General features: G+C 36.8%; 1 protein-coding gene and 1 pseudogene across 3 annotated transcripts in view; one reads left to right on the top strand and one right to left on the bottom strand.

Moving 5' to 3' along the window:
• sez6b (seizure related 6 homolog b) overlaps nt 1-1,049 on the bottom strand; it is a 169,500-nt gene extending 168,451 nt beyond the window's left edge. For 2 of the 3 annotated variants that reach the window (XM_043221528.1, XM_043221530.1), the window contains exons 1-2: nt 815-1,049; nt 648-715 (exon numbers count right to left, since the gene is read on the bottom strand). The gene's annotated coding sequence lies outside the window, so the exon portion shown is untranslated. Of the gene's footprint in view, nt 1-647 lie in introns of all 3 variants that reach the window. The other variant, XM_043221529.1, reaches the window with a different exon arrangement.
• On the top strand, nt 1,042-14,349 carry LOC122326561 (annotated as a pseudogene).
• The last annotated feature ends 961 nt before the right edge of the window (nt 14,350-15,310 follow it).

Genomic DNA, 15,310 nt, shown 5'->3' with positions numbered 1-15,310 from the left:
TGAACTCGTGCATTTTATGTTTGGAACTTAAGAGTAAAGTAATGATTTTTAGACTGAATGCAGAAAATGTACTGCTATTCTGTCATTACACTCGCTCTCATGCGCAAAAAGGCATTTGTAGAATGTTAACAAACCAGATTCTGCTGTTCGAATACTGTACAGACATTTCTTGAAATTTCGAATGACATTATGGTGAGCAAATGACGACCATTTTAAGTTTTGAGTCAACTGTCCCTTTAACAACATGTAATTAATATAATGAAATACATCTTTAATCAGGCTCTAACTGAATTAACATTTTTCTTCAATTAAAATTAAGTAGAACTAAACAAAGATTAAAAAAAAAAAAAAAACTATTAAAGCAACTGTTAAATTTTGCCCTACTGAAATGTAATATAGTTCATAAGCCAGCGTTTAACTGTAGTTATAAGAAGGTCGTCACGAGTCCTCAGGAGCATATGTGCTTTAAAATAAACGACAACAAACTATGGAATGTGAAAACTACAAAAACAACTATAATAACATGTATAATACATTCAGCCAAAGCACAATCGGACATTTGGAAACTGGTAAAAATTGACTATATAAATGAATATGGTGCTGATTTGCCAAGTAATTATGTAGCCTACTGGCGTTTTCCAATTTACCTCGTCATGCAGTTTATGGCTGTCACTTCTGATTGGAGTAAGCGACTTGGGCTGTTTATCTCTTTACTCTGGGACGGAAGAGAGAGAGAGAGAGGGAGAATTAGTTCATTCGTTTTAGCACCGTATAAAATTATATTTAGGTTGAAATAGTTATTATATATAAATACCTATCCGAAAAGTTGAATAGGTATCGAATCTTTTCGAAATGCTCGTGCTCGAGAATCCACAAGGTGTTAAGCGCTCGCTAAACTTTCGCGAGCTGTAAACCCGGAAGGCGGGTCTTGCGTTCAGCTGATCGCGGTTATATAACTGAAACCGGAGAACTCTGAACTAACGCGAAAAGAAGGTTAACGCAAGTTCGTCGTGTTCGCGTGTCAGACGAATCTTAGAGGAGGAAGTAAAAGCTGGAAATGTCGTCGGAAGTCTACGACTGCATCGTCATTGGCGCAGGGATCCAGGGGTCCTGCACTGCTTATCAGCTGGCCAAAAACAAGCAGAAAACTCTACTGCTGGAGCAGGTCGGTGCAGTACTGCTAAAGCATTTGTTCAGTCTTATAAAGATTCATTCATTTAATTCTATACCAAAAGCATAAAAGAAATGTTTATACATTGATAACTTGTTTTGGTAGTTCTTTTGAATCTTCATTACAAGCCAATACAAGGATTTGTATTACAGTTTGTTTGTTTTTTTTGACTTCTTACCTTTTTTCCTCCTCAGTTTGTTTTGCCCCATTCCAGAGGAGCTCTCATGGCCAGAGCAGGATTATACGCAAAGCCTATGAGGAAGATTTCTACACGCAGATGATGCACGCAAAGCTACGAGATCTGGGCTCAGCTTGAGAGAAGCGGGTGTTGAACTGTACAGGTGAGCGTTCGTAAGCATCTAAGAAAGACTGATGCAATTCTTTCACCACAATGCAACATTCAGACACTGCACAACGAAACTTGCACACTGTCATAGCCCACACGCATTACTTTAAAGGAGCATTTTCATTCTGGCCGCCAAGTATTATCTAGGGACCATGGGGCACACTTGTTTTTACAGCGTCTGAGAGGTGTAATGGATCACGAGTGGATCAAGCCCACTCAGCCTTGATGCGGAATCAGACGCCTTCCTCTTTTTCTCGCGCCATCCATCTCAGCTCTCTGACGGATGGGTCCTGATGAGAGGCCACCTGTGCCCTTGAGCATCTCAGAGACTGCAGGGCAGCGAGTGAAAAATGTGTGCAAGATTTTAAAGAATTCTGGATTTGTTCTCTTCTTTGTGCTATTTGGATGGTACTTGCTTTCCAAACAAGCTACAGTTATGAAAAATATTGCTGATTTGGACAGGATTGGTATTTATTTAGACAAGAGGCTCATTTGTGTGGGATGTGGTGGTTATGGAAAGCCATTTGCAAAGTGGGGTTTTGTACAATAAATAATTTTTTTTGAGTAGATGCAATAAAGTGACTTGCAATTATCATTTAAGACCAGTATTAATGATTTTCCTTTTGATTGCATAATGTCACTCAAGGCAGTCTATGCTATGGACTCATTTATCTGATTATAATTACAGCAAAAACAGTATTAGTTATAGTAATAGTTGTAATAGCTAAGCTACATTTCCGTAGCCATTACTCTATTTTTAATTGTCACATGATCTTTCAGAGATCAGTCTAATATGCTGATTTTAAAATTATATTTTTTTAGAGATTGGTGTGCTGTTTAATGTAATTGTTGGTAGTGTATATAAAAAGTAATTTTTTCCACCTTTATGGATTTATTGATTGCTTGCCAGTTAAGATTATTGTATAACAGGCCAATTAGAGCACAGTTTAGAGATACTTTATTATACATACACTAGTCTCTTTCTGTTTTGAAATCATTTTTCAGTTAATGCATTAAACAGTACCATAGTTTATGCTGTCCGTTAGCGATGCAGTGTCCTCACAAAGCTAAACAGATTCATGCAGATATTTTCCAAAACACCACTTTGCCCAGGCGCTTCTAAATATTACAATACTATTAATATAATTAAGAGATTGAATTACTTATGGTGAAGATCGCACCTGACACTCTTACACTGGCAGTTCTGTCTCTTAGTGATCTGATTTTCATCAGATGGGATGCCAGCAGCTTGAACCCCCTACTGCTATTTTACCCAGAGAGCTGCCAAAAAGGTCAAAATCCATAATAAATATTTGACGGGCAGTGCAGTGACAAATTTAGCTTTAGTTACAGTGTTGAGCGAAGGTCGAAATAAATGAGGAGGCAGCAATTATGGACGTTCCTAACGAGGACGGGATTATATTTCTCATAGGACCGCCGAGGTGGTTGAGAAACCGTAAGAAACCTTTTTTTTTTTTGTGAGAAGGTTCTATGCACTTTTGAATCAGATGTTATTAAAATTACTTAAGCTAGGATCTTGCCCCACCATGATGTGACTTGCCTCTTTGCTATTAGGCACAAGGGCATGGAGTAATGTGAAATGAGGTCTTTTTTTTCAGCTTCCCCAATCAAGCACACACACACACATTGGGGGACTCAGTCATAAAAATCTCTGATGAATGACTTGGACCTGTGAACTCATGCTGCCCATGCATCACGATGGCTGGCAGATGAAGTAGGCCTTGAAAAACAGTATCCACAGAAAACAGCACGACCATCTATCACACATTGTTGATTTAAAGCCTGTGTTCCCAACCTCTCATCCATACTGCCATAACTCCTCATATTAAGACACCTGCATCACAAGCAGGCGCAGACAGCGCATTGCACAATTTATACATGCCTCTATGCACTTCCACCTAAATCAAGATAGAGCTGTTTAACATAGTGTCTTATGAACTTCTCCTCGCAGGCGCACAGGCCTACTGGTTATGGGTCCAGAGAACGAAGAGTGTTTCTCACGCCTAAAGGCCACGATGCAAAGGTTTGAGATTCCCACAGTGTTTCTGGAGAAGCAGGATTTCAATCAGCACATTCCCAATATGAATCTCGCTGATGGGAACGGAGCGCTGATAGACACCTTTGCTGGCGTGCTGCTGTCGCGGACAGAGCTCTTAGAACTGTGCAGGTCAGCTGATCATATACTGTACACTACTGTACAATAGTTTTCAGTAAGATTGATTTTAAAGAAATTAAGGCTTTTATATTCAGCATGCATTAAATTGATCCAAAGTGACAGTAAAACTAACAAAAAAAGTGTTACTTAACTAATGCAACTTTGTAATGTGACATGAGACATTCTATTTCAAATAGATGTTTTTCTTCAAATAACCCTGAAAAAAGTGTCCCAATTTTCCCAAAAATAGTAAGCAGAACAACAGAAGACGCACCAAAATAGTGTTTTTCTCAATACTGCAGTAATGCCTGCTGAAAATGTAGCTTTGCCATCACAGAATGAAATATTTAAAAAAATTAAAACTGAAAACTTAATTGTATAAAAACAGAAATAAATATATTTTAAATAAAAAGATACGTTATTTTGCATTTTAATAATATTTCACAAAAGTACTGTTTATTTCTGATTAAGTAATAAAAATGCTAATAAAAATCTGCTCTGATCCCAAACTGTTGAAAAAGCAGTGTAAAATGAGACTTTTTCTTGTTTTAGAGAATAATTTGACTGAAATATTATTTAAAATCCTCTCTGGGAGGCTGTTGAATGCCACAAATCAATCTTATATTTAGCTTGGCAACTCAAAGCTATCAGATGGTCATCTAATTATGTATGCAAAATGAGTACATTTGCAGCAATTTCAAACCTACTTTGGACCGATTGTGTCTATCCTCAGGAAAGTATCACTGAAATGGATGTCCTCCTCTTTGGAGTCAGTAGATCATCTTGGCTCACCATGGCAGTTAAAAAAGAAGCATACACATTAAAAACATGGGTTTTAGGTACAATCAAGTATAGACATTTGTTTGGTATGTTTCCTTTTTGGTGATAAATGCTGTTGTAAGTAATAAAACTAATTTTTTTATTCTCAGATAAGAGTTCGATTTAAGCAAGTACTGTGAAATTCAGCATACAGCGAAGTAAATCTCTTACTGTGTAAAAACTCTAAACTTTCAATGTCAGAAAGGCATTGAGCAATGTTCTTTGTGTACATAACTGTATACTTCAGTGTCGCCTTCGCCGTGCTTTTAAAGCTTTCAAGATAAGATATGGCTGCAAACTAGCTTGTTAAAGGCTCCTTACACCCTATCTAGGAATATGGCCATGCACTTTTATACACAATGCCTCTCTGGATTCAATAAGCTCTGCCTACAGCAGCTTCAGTTTGCAGTGATAAGCTCCTGTTGGCTCTTACTAAGGAAACTCTTTCATTATCTGTTGCCCGAATCTGACCAGCTTTTTCCAGTTTTAACTGATCCCCGCTGACATCCCTCTGTGTCAAACTCAGCCCCTGTTAAATTTTAACCAGTCTCTCCTCACTGCTCTTATTAGGACTTTCTGTCATAGATGAGGTGTTTGGAAGAAGTTTTGTCTACGCAGTAAAGTTAAGCTTTTTTATTCAGACTGAAGTGATTTAGGTCTGTGTACTTGGAGGCAGACAGATATTCCTTTTGAAATTAGAAAACTAAAATCTGGAATCCAGCGTTCAGCTTGTTTTGTTTTTTTTTATTTAATATTGAAAGTAGAAAACAGCTCATTTTCCTTTTTCCTTTTTCCAAGAATTCAGCCTAATTTTTTGTTTTTCGTTCAGAGGTAGAAAAATTAATGAACAGCTTGAATATTTGATTTACATATTTATACAATCTAATTAGACCATTAGCACGTTCTTTGGTGAATTTTGAGCGTGACGCTAATGGTGTAATCAGATTCAATGATCTGTGCTAGCGACAACTTAACAATAAAGTGCCCAGAGATCAGCTGAATGGATTTAAAAAAATTATAAAATTAACTCTAGGGGAGTTGGAAAATTTTCTTATTAAAAATAAAGGCATGTTCCTGTAATGTATTCTTTGGGGTCTGGCAGAAATAACCTAAAATGGCAAGTTACATTTAAATTTATATTTAAATAAGTTTATTCAAAATCCTGTGTGCAAGTGCATATGCAACCACGCCAGCATAAGTGCATATCCTTATAACGTCTCAATTATAACCAATTTAAAAACAAAAAAAGACTACATTATAAAACTCAAAACAGTATGTATTTTTTATCTCTGTTGTTTTCCCATTGTAGTCAGAATGGGTAATAGGCCTGTTACATAAGTCAATGAATAATTATTTCCTTTTACTATTAACATTTGAAATATTTTATTTAAAAGTAATTCATCAATTACAAACAAACCAGGGTAGGCTATGACAGCTGTCATCATACATGCACTGCTGCAAATCATAGAATTTATATCTACACAGAAAGCAGTGCTGTCTAAACTCTGTCCCTGTACGAGTTGTGTCGAGCTATTCATTAATCTGGTTGTTTGATGAAAAGAAGATTAAATGTAGTTGTAATAAACACATCAAGAATCCGCACACCTGCAGCAGTGGAGTTTTTTTTCCACACGGTTTGATCTTCGACTGACCAAAATAAAAAATCATGGGCTATTAATTCCCGACCACATGTAAAAATCACATATTCAAGCAGTTTATTCATTGTTCTACCCACGAACAAAAAAATGTAAAACTAAACTTAATTCTTGTTTTTGTTTCTTGAAAAAATGTAAAATTTGAAAAAGTTTTCTACTCTCAGTATTAAAACAAAAAAAAAAAAACGAGTGAACGCTCGATTTCCAATCCTGGTTTTCTAATACCAAAATGAAAATCCATTGGCTGCCAAGTACACAGACGGATTTAAATGTGTGATCCTCTCTGTGTGTTTTCAGAGGCTGTTTCAGTCTTGTGGGGTGTGATAAAGGACGGAGAGAAAGTGATTGACATCAGGCCTGGTACGGAGGTCAGTGTAAGCACGGGCTCTGGAGTGTACAGAGGGAGGAGTCTGGTGATCACTGCAGGACCCTGGGCCAACGCTCTACTCACACACACAGGCCTGCAGCTCCCGCTCAAGGTTCAGCAAACAACCACACGTGCCTAATTATCTGCTTTCATTTAGCCATTATTTTTCTTTTTATTTCATCCACCCATACACTTTCCTCCTTCCCTCTTTTTTCATTTATTCACTCATTCTCACTTTTTCCATCCATCCATGCATTTACTCCCCTCTCATTCATTCTGCCATTCTGTTTTCTTTCATTACTACTTTACCAGTTGCTTCCTATCTTTCTCCATCTATTTGTTGATTTCTTTCTTCACCTATTTATCCTTCTCATTTCATACCTAATTTAATCCCTAAACCTAAACTGAAAAGATGGATGGATGGATAGGCAGATGAATAAAAAAAGCATATGCATATCTATCTATCCATCCATCCATATTTTTAGTTTTCCTTACCTACACAATTTCTTTCTTACTTTCAGCAATCCAGCCATGTTACATTTTTCATCACCTGCTACCCTATTTATTTTACCATATTCATTTACTTTTTCCATTCATTCATCTATATACTTTTAATTTCTCTTGCCTTCATTCATTCATTCATTCATTCATTCGCCTTTCTTTCTTTCTTGACCTATTTATCATCTTTATTTCATCCATTCATGCATTTACTCCCCTTCTTTCCTCTGTCCAGCGACTTATACATCCATGCATCCATCTGTTTATTCATTAAATGTCTAACATCTATCCATCAGTCCACTGACGTTTTCTCACCTACCATTTTTTTTCCTTTTCTTTCTTTTTTTCATCCAAACCATCCATTTACTCAGCTTCTTTTTTCCTTAAAGACATCACGGAACAATATTTCAGCGTGAAATGTCTGGGTTTGGAAAACAGGTTCTGAAAAATGGAAGCATGAAATATATAAGGCATATTGACTATCAGCCAAGGCTTGTGAAACACACACAGGCGCATATAGATTAATCTGGATTACACCCCTGGGCAGAATGAAAAGTGAGTTATTTGTGAATGCACAGAAAGCACCCTATACTCACCTCCCGATCCTATAAACAGCTCCCTGAGTCTCCAGTCCACCGAGATCTCTTACGTGTCACACGCCACGGGAGAAGTGATGGAAAAAGAATTCTGTGTTAGTTAAACTCCGAATTGGACCTAGAATTGGAATTGCATTTTTCAGGATAGCACAGGCTTGAAAGTCTGCGCTTGGGTGAGCACAACAATATATGAGCAATGAATTTGTGCACTGCTGAATTTTTATGGTCTCTGAATGAGAAGACAGTCCGGACTATTCTGAGCTAGCGATTCCTTACTGCTTATTACATTTACTTTGAAGCGGGTTAAAGGGATAGTTCACCCGAAAATTTTTAATTCTGTCATTAATTATTTACCATCATGTATCCAAACACAAATATCAAATATATTTTTGATTAAATCCAAGAGCTTTCTGAACCTGTATAGAGGCCACAGAACTGAAACGTTCAAGGCCGGAAGGTAGTAGGATGTGACAGCAGTGGTTCGACCCTAATTATATGAAGCTATGAGATTAGTTTTTATGTGTGAAGAAATAACCTATGTAAAAGCTGAAAATATTTTGTATCTCTCGTTTTTGTTTCTGTGCAGGTTGTAAAGATTAATGTGTGCTACTGGAAGGAGAAGATCCCAGGCACCTACAGTGTCAGCCAGCGTTTCCCATGTTTTATAGAGATAAAGCCAAAAGAGGCGAATATGATATTTTACGGCCTTCCATCCAATGAGTATCCAGGACTAATGAAGGTGGGTGACAGGACGGATGCTGTTTCTAAAGAACAGGTTTGATTAATGCCATGGCCTGATGGTTAACTTTGTGATGCTCAGTTTGGGTCTTACTTACTTGCATCACTACTTGCATTACTAATAAATAATATATAAATATATACAGTATATATAAGCCTTGAAAGGAATAAAAGGAATTAACACACCATTTCACTTCAACATAGTGACAGAAATGTACAAATAAATAAATGCACACAAATTTGGCCTGCTTTTCCACTTCTCCATGGAAACAATAGATACAGCCTGTCCTAAACCACTATATCAGTACCACAGACCATTTCATTAATGCAATTGCCTGCCCACATCTCATAAAAGCCGCCAGAGACTGCTAGTCTCATAAAGTCAGTAGTTTTTCATTCTTTGTTAATTAAGCCACAATTCCCTCATGTAGCAATACAGCACACGTCTCCACTCAGAGTTTGCGTGCATCAGGCGCAAATGCAAAGAAGTAGTCTAGCAGAGTAGTTCTATAGCTTTCTGAATGGATCCACGGACCTCGATGCTTTTACAAAAGCAGAGAAGCAGCACTCTCCTCTGGCCTGTTCTCCCAGTACTAATGGCCTGGTTTCAGTATGCGGGAGAGCCCAGCAGGAGTCTTCAGTCTCATCACACTTAGCAAGGCTGAATGGGAGAGCACAGATGGCTGTGTCATGTTAGATGCATTATGTCTGCTCCAGTCGCTGGAGCCTGGCTTCTGCACGTATATCTGCTGCTCCTCCAAGCATACCGAGCGGTGGATCACAGATCCGTAATGTATCATAGGTCAGATTGTTTTTATGGATCATAGTGTGCGTGCATGTGTCTGAGCAGGTGTGTTACCACATGGGCAGTGAGACCGAACCGGATGAGCGAGATAAACAGACGGATAGAGGGGACATCGATATTCTGGTGCGTTACGTCACCGCTGTCTCCCTGGACTGGTGCCAGTGCCTGCTGTGGTGGAGAGCTGCATGTACACGGTGAGTCGCTTCATTAGCCGTCCTCAGGTGCCGTCACCGTGTGTCCGACCAAACTTTCGTTCTCGTGCGGAGAGAAAAAGATATTTGAATGCACGCTCATATTTTATTCTGACATTCAATTTGTTTGAGCGCTTGCTGGAATTGAACCAAGACATTTATTTTGTTTTTTTTTTCAAGAATTATATCATAACTTTACCAGACACACCTGATACGGTGACAAGCCATTGTAGCTATTTCTTGATGAAAGTCTAACCAGATGTGACCACGACTGGATATTTTGTGATATCTGTTTCATTTTCATGAGTGTCATACACAGTACAGTGCATATAAAAAAAAACCTTAAAAACAATTCAGAGAATTTGAAACTAATGATTTACAGGCCTTGAAATGTCTCTAAAGTATAATAATTAGTGTTGTTAGATGGTTAATCGCATCCAAAATAAGTTTTTGTTTACATAATATATGTCTAATGTGTTTATATATTATTTATATAAATTCACTTTAAAACAGTGTACATGTATATACATTTATATATTTATATTATTATATTCTATATCCTATATATATTTAATATATAAACATAATATATTTGCCATATATATGTATTTATATATATATACATAATAAATACATAAATATATTATGTAAACAAAAACATTTATTATGAATGCAATTAATCTTGATTCATCATTTGACAGCGCTAATAATACAGTAAGAGTACATTATTAATAATATTATTACAAGTATAACATAAATATTTAAAAATATTTATAGTATCGTTTTTTTTTAAAAAAACAGTCATCACAAATGTCTGGAAAGGTTATGGAAATTCACTTGTCAAAAAAGTGGGAACCCTGATGTCTTGATTGGTTGTGATTGTGTCACATCACGCTGCAGGTTTCACATTCAGTGTGGACAGACAAATTGCTTGTCATGGGAAACTTGTCGATCGCATCTGTTTGAGACGTGGTGTTAGACTCTCATTTAATGCATCAGTACATCAAAAAAAAAAGTCAGTTCTTTCAGAGCAGGTTTTCAGTTGATCTAAAATACTTCTGCATGACCAAACAAAGTTTTCATCCAGATGGCTGAAATGAAAAAATAATACAAACAGCTTACAAATGCAAGGTACAATCACATCAGTCAAAAAAGGACAGCTGTGATGCAACACAACCTAAATCCTTTAAAAACTGCCCTAGACTGCCCTGTCAGGAGAGCCACAGATTGCCGGCAAGCAAGCAGAGATAAAGTTGAGTATTAAAGCAAGAAACTGAGTGGAACCGTATAAAACGGTTACCTAGCATGGTGCACAGAGCTGTCCTCTTCGATAGCATCTACGGAACAATGTCTACCACAGTATTGATTATTTTCATACATAAAAGGAAAAACCTGATAGTGGCTCAAAATGAATCAAAAGGCAAATTTAGTCTCTTTAAAATGTTGCTTGACGATGCCATAGAAGAACCTTTTTTAAACGGTTTAATAAAGAATCTTTAACATCTGAAGAACCTTTCTATTTTTCAAAATTCATTTTGGCCAAATAAGGTTCTTAAAAGCTCAAAAGCTTAAAAGAACCTTTTAAGCATAGTCAGAAATTATAATGGTTAAAAAACTGAATTTTGGAGACAGTAGTTTTTTTTTTAAGTGTTTGAAATAAGTCTCTTATGTTTACAAAGGCTATATTTATTTGATCAGATGTACAGCAAAAACACAAATATTGTGATGATTATATTTGAAAATGTAATTTAATTCTATGATGGCAAAGCTGAACTTCAGTATCATTATCAAATATGATCATTTGTTGCTCAAGAAACATATCTTATTATGGTCAATGTTGAAAACGATTAAAACATTTAAAAAAATTTTTTCAGTATGTTTTATCAACAGAAAAAGGATTTGTAGCATTCTTAATGTTTTTACTGTGACTTTTGACCAACTTTATGCGTTCTTGCAAATGATTAATTTCTTTAAAAGAAAATAAACCACGCCTACACTTTTAAACGGTATCGTATAAGACATTCAACTAAATGTTTGTCGCTCCTAAATCACTTAATTTGTTCGTTAGCAATATCCGACATGTAATGGCTTATCTCTTAAGCAGCTTTTTAATGTTTAAGTTCAATTCAAACAGCGCTCATAATTCATGCGGCGGCGTGCTCAGAGTACAAAAGGTCAAATATTTGCAGAAATAATTACCATCCAGTCTTGATGTTTAACATTCCCCCCTGCTTGCTTGTTTGCAGGTCACGCCGGACCATAACTTCGTCCTTGATTCCCACCCAACCCACGGCAACATCATCATCGGTGCTGGATTCTCAGGTCAGCAGAGCACTAATGAACTCGGCACGCAACGCTTCCCTGTAAAAACACGGCCACACGCGCTGGCGCCGACTCCAAGAGCCATCCCAACTTTTTAATGAGAGAACGGAACAGGGCGCTAGTGAAGGACAGGAAGAGAAGCGCCTTTTATCATCTAATTAAAGGCGGTTGCTGGCTCCCCAGGTCCTGCGTGCTCCCAAACTCGCTTCTCAGGGGGCCAAAGGGCTCACCTGGCATTTGTTCCATCTGTTCCCATCACCTCCTCCTTAGACTAATTATGGGGCTAATTAAATTCCACTGGTAATCACTTCAGAGAAGCGCTGGTTAGCAGCATGGGGCGCGAGTGGCGTTTGGTGGGAAGGGGTTAGAAAAATACAGTAGAGCTAAGCGCTGCTGTGGCTATTCATCTTGTAACGTATTGTCCTGGTTAAAGGAGGTGTCACAGGAAGCATTGTGTGGCTGCCTCACTGCACCGGTACCGTCCCAGTGCTCTGGCACGTCGCACACTAATGATTTATGACATATATTCTTCTGCCTTAATAATACATTACAACTCTGATAGGAGCGGAGGAATGCTCACTATTAACCTCTCCCTGCCTCTTTTCGTTTTATTGTCTGCCATAATGACAGCGTTTCGCCTCCCGCTGCTCTCCTGCCCTCAGCGCAGCTGTTGTATTTCTGGCTTGGGAAAAACTAAAGGGTGCCAATTGGATTCGTTTCAGGGCAAACACACAGACCGTAGCTTTTGGGTGGGAAGTCGCTCCTCTTTCCACCCGGAATTTGTCTCGAGCCAAGCTCCAAGGCCCTCTGGTTGCCATGGATACCTAGTCACATCAGTGGGGTTTAAGGAAGAACAGAGACCGTCTGCCGGTCAAAGACGTATCCACTCACAGCCCAGCCTTGCAGACTTCAAACGGCCACCCAATCCGCAAAGGCAAGAGCCGAGAGCGTCGGAGAAGAACGCCGTGCATTTTAACCATCTTACCCAGCTCCATCTTCATGTCTTAAAGAGATAGTTCACCCGGAAAGGAAAATTTCTGTTATCGTTTACTCTAAAGTATGGCTGACTTTCTTCTGTGTAGTTGTATGTAGTTACTGTATAATAAATGGCTGGGGATCACAAAAGCAGTCTCTATGACTAATCAGACATTAGCCTTGTGTGAGGAACAGTCCAAAATTAAATCATTATTCACTCATAATTTTCCCTTCCTCATTTTGATTTGATCATTATGTCAGTGAATTGAATTTGAAAACCAGGTCAGTTTGTGAACCCTATCAGCTGATTTATTATAGTGAAAATCACATTGTTCGTGATTTTAATATTACTATATATCTCATGAAATTGAAAAGGAGAGTTCAGACGGATATGGAGATTTTCGGTGAATATAAAAACAACAAAAAGAACTCAAATATAGTGCATGTATGATACAGCCCAATTCAATGGTGCTTTTATGGTTTGTTTTAGAAGCAGAAGTCTCATTGTGATCATTGTAACTGAATGTAAAATATGGACATTTACACTATTTTTTTGGGATTAGTAAAATTAAACTTTTATTCAGCAGTGACACATTAAATTGACCAAACTGAAAGTAAAGACAATAATAAACTTTAAAATGCTGCTCTTTTAAAAAGTATAAGAAATAGTAAAAGAAATATATTTTAGTTAAAATATAAAGCTTTTTTGTTTAGTTTTTGCAAATCAGCGTGAAGGAACACGTGACACTGAAAACTGAAGTATAATGAATATATAAATTTATATACAGTATATATATATATATATATATATATATATATATATATATATATATATATATATATATATATAAATAGAAAACAGCTATGTAATATAATTTAAGATATTACAGTTTTACTGTATTTTAAATCAATTAAATGCAGCCTTGGTGTGACTTCTTTCAAAAACATCTTCAAAAAAATCAAATTGACCACAGACTTTTAAATGGTATTGTACATTTTTACAAATTTCTCCTTGTTGTGCTAAAAGAAAGAATAAAAGATATGTATGGAAGTATACGTAGGCGAGTTTTCATTTTAAGCTGAAAGGATCTTTTTAACACAGCAGAGAAAACACGCATGTACACAACCATGCTATAATGAATCCTCTGATAGCCCACTCTCTTCAATAAGATAGACAAATTTTCTTAATTTAGCATTTTGCCAAAACCCACCCAAAAGACAAATGTCCTGTGACAGCGGTTGTGATGGTTCCAGCAATATTTGAGGGTTTTTTTCTCTCTCTCTCCACGCTCTCTCACGCAAAGGCGTTCTGAGTCAGACAGTGGACGACAGATAATGGCTATTTATAGAGGGGTCTCTGTAGATTCCCGTGAGGTGGGCTGCTTTTACCCCAGTGAATTGAATGAATGTAAACTCTATCCTATGATGATTCACCTCTCAGCAAATGTGATTTTTTTCTCATTCTTTCTCCATGAGGCCACGGCTTCAAGTTTGGCCCTATCATAGGAAATTGCTCTCTCAGTTGGCCATGGGGCAGGTTCCCTCATCGACCCTCTCACCTTTCCGTATTCAACGTTTCCAGTCTCACGCCAGATCATCACTTTGAATCCAGGAGCCTACAATGACAAAAAAGATAACAGAGCAGAACGATGACTGGATGGTAACTGTGCTGTTAATTCTTTACTAATTCATACAAACTTCCAATTCAATCAGGGCTGTGTCGGGTTAACATTAGACTAAAATATGCCTTTTGTTACCAGGCTAAGAACATGTGAAATGATAAAAATACCATAGGCTTTATGTAGTCATGGAGATTGTATATGTGCTAATTATATTTCTATATGAGAGCAGTTTTTATTGGTTTCTGCAATATGTAATCTCTGAGTGATTCTAACTGCTCTAATCTTGTATTTTATTCATTTTGGTAATGTAATATTTTGTTAATGTAAAAGAGGAGCATGGGGGTTTTTGGTTTTTCTAACCATTATTGATTATTTAATGTTTGCATATGCAATATTCATTTTCATGCACTTTTGAATTAAAAAGGATTTTTTTTTTTTACAGCTTTGTCACTAGATGTGCAGACATTCCCTTAAATGTCAAAGGACAGTAAACTTATACTTTAAAATTACAATGAAAACTGAAACTGATAAGATAAGAATAAAATAATAAAGGATAACTTTAAATTATACATTTAAATTCCGAAAAGGAAAATATAAGAATAAAAAAACTATACTATAAAACTTTTACAAAATGACAATTTTAATGTGATGCACTGCAGGTGAATAAAAAAGCGAATAGTTATTGCCTTACCCAACTTATTGATTGCATTGATAACTGCATTTTTTTGTATGACAAGTTCTCTAAAATGATAGGTTTAGATATGCAAATGAGTCATTATTTTAATAAAATATGCACTCATTTGCATGTATTTCTAGCACAAAAATCGAATTCCTGGATGATTCAGTTTCAAAGTTAAAAAGTCAAAAGTTTTTACAGATTTTGGGTATCTCATTTTTGGCACTCTGTAATTCTGAAGACAGACAGAAAACACATTTTTTCCAATTTTGAGAAGATTAAAATGTTATATATAATTTATATTATATACTGTACTGGTAATGACAAATCCTCTGTAAAACCTTTAGGATATA

Source organism: Puntigrus tetrazona, chromosome 21 (assembly GCF_018831695.1).
Source record: "Puntigrus tetrazona isolate hp1 chromosome 21, ASM1883169v1, whole genome shotgun sequence".
In the NCBI taxonomy this organism is placed as follows: Eukaryota; Metazoa; Chordata; class Actinopteri; order Cypriniformes; family Cyprinidae; genus Puntigrus; species Puntigrus tetrazona.
The sequence above is the reverse complement of the archived record's forward strand: the minus strand, read 5'-3'. Positions and strand labels throughout refer to the sequence as shown.